We start from the raw sequence: 2,459 nt of genomic DNA, 5'->3' as shown, positions 1-2,459 counted from the left end.
CTCCTCCTCCTCCTCCTCCTCCTCCTCCTCTTTTTGTTCCCAATGGGGATAGAACCCAGGGTCTTGTGCATACTGGTAATAGCATGCCTACTATGTTAAGCTACAGTTCCAGCCCGTAAAATAACTTTTAAATGGAGACTTCTGTTAGCTGAATCACTGTGCTGCTGAAAAAAATGTCACATTCCAGTCAGTACTTGGGACACCACCGAATAACCAGACAAGATCTGAAATCTGGAAACATCAAACTAGAGATGAATTTTGGAAAAGAATTCTTTCCCAGCTTTATCAAAAAACTTAGGACAAACCGGTCATGGCTGCACACATTCAGTCCCAGCACTCAGGAGGCAGAAGCAGGAAGATCTCTGGGTTCCCAGACAGCTAGGCTATACAGAGAAACCCTGCCTTGAAAACAAGACTAAACAAAAAAAGCTTAGGACAACTGTAAAGGACGAGGCCTTGTTAAAGAAGTTTTAATATTAATTGTCTTAATCTTAATATTATTAAAAGCCAGACAGTTTATGTATTGAAAAATGGGTTTCTATGTAAGATGTTTCTATGTAGGAAATTAACCTTCTACGTGGGAAGAATATTTCTCAGAAAAATGTTAAGTCTCTATATAGAAGGAATATTTCTCAGCTGAGTGTGGTGGCACAGGCCTGGAATTGCAGTACTTGGAAGGCCAAGACAGAAGGATCTCAAGTTCAAGACCAACTGCGGTTTCAGAGCAAATTGAATGTCAGCCTAGAATACAAAGTGAGAGCTGTTGGTTGAAATGCAGAAGACAAGTATTTGTATCTCCCTTCCTCTTGAAGCTTTGTGAACATTTCTCTGACTAGGCTAGAATACCAGAACCAGGCAGCAGCATTTTAATTTGAAATCCACAAACGAAGTGGAAATTTCTGATGTCTTTGGAGACTCAGTTGTGTCGTGTGATGTTTTTCTGGAAACATCTCATGAGAGGATGTTTTGCTAAGATCAGACACTTGGTGTTTTTTTCTGAAAGCTGCCTGTAAAGGGGACATGTGATGCTCTGCTGGGGCAGATGCTCCGGAAGGCATGTGATGTTTGGGAAGGGTATAAGTATAACCCAACAGACAGTGGGCACTGTAGTGGTGTTGGTTCACCTTGCCTTCTTCACCGATCATTGTTTGTCATGACCACAAACACACCACAAAACTTTTCTTGATATTCAGGTGGCTTCTCGCCTCTTCTGCTGACTTGGACTAGCTGGCAGAGATGGAGGTTCCTTCTGGATGAACTGCTGTTGCTGATTTGTGAATGGTGTGTGTGAATGGATGGAGGTACTCTGCTGATTTGTGTGAACAGAACTACTGATACCCTGACTACAAAGAACTATTTCCAAACAGGTCCACACCCCCCTATGCCCTGTTAACCTTCCCTGTCCACTACCCCTGGTGGGTGGTGGGCTAGAAGGGAGGTTAAAGGGTTTAAGAACCCTTATTAAAAGTAGGTTTTGAAAAATCTAAGCCTACACAAACTACATGATTTGGAGGGGAAATGCCCTAAGTTTATTTATGCAGAAGTGCAGTCTATTTTTATCCTTAATTGCTTTTAATTATAGTGAATAGCGATGAAATAAAATGATTTGGGGACATTAGGGAGTGGATGTGGAACTTTCAGGCAATGATCTGCATCATCCTTGTCTTTCAATATAAAGTTTATTTCGATGGCATGAGATTAAAGTGTGACCCTGAGCGGTCAGGGTTGCTGGCTTTGAAGCCCAGCTGCAGGACCTGCCTGCTGTGTGACCCTGGGCAGTGCTCAGCCCCTGACTGTGTAAGTTTCGTCATCTGTAATACAGAATTTTTCCCAGCTGTAGTGGTTTTGCCCGTCTTTTTCCTTCTCGGTTCCTTCACATTTCTCTAATCTGGTGGTCACTGAAAGTTAGGGCAGACCTTCACTGTCAAATTGAACCATAATCTTTCAAGGATTAGAACTTGAGATGGGAAGGTGTTTTTCTCTCTTAACGTGGAAAATAGTCCACTCTGCTCTTCTTTTTGCACTGTTTCTGACCTCTTCTTCTACAGTGAGTTTTCTCATCATCATGTATGTTAACTGTATGTTTTTTACAGATACTCTTTAGAGACTTGAAGAAGTTGCCTTCTAGGCCTAGTTTGCTAGAAGTTAGATTTTGTCAAATGCCTTTACTGTATCATGATAATGTGACTTTTCTTCTTTAGCCTATTCATGTGATAAACTATATACACTGATTATAAAATGTTGAGCCAAAGGATAAATCATTGTTGTAATGTACAATTTTCAAATATTTTAATCTTCTATTTATTATTATTATTATTATTATTATTATTATTATTATTATTATTATTATTATTATTTGGGTTTTCAAGACAAGGTTTCTCTGTGTAGCCCTGACTGTCCTGGAACTCACTTTGTAGACCAGGCTGGCCTCGAACTCAGAAATCCGCCTGCCTCTGCCT

This window comes from Mus pahari, chromosome 17 (genome assembly GCF_900095145.1).
Source record: "Mus pahari chromosome 17, PAHARI_EIJ_v1.1, whole genome shotgun sequence".
Lineage (NCBI taxonomy): Eukaryota > Metazoa > Chordata > Mammalia > Rodentia > Muridae > Mus > Mus pahari.
Note: the sequence above shows the minus strand (reverse complement) of the source record.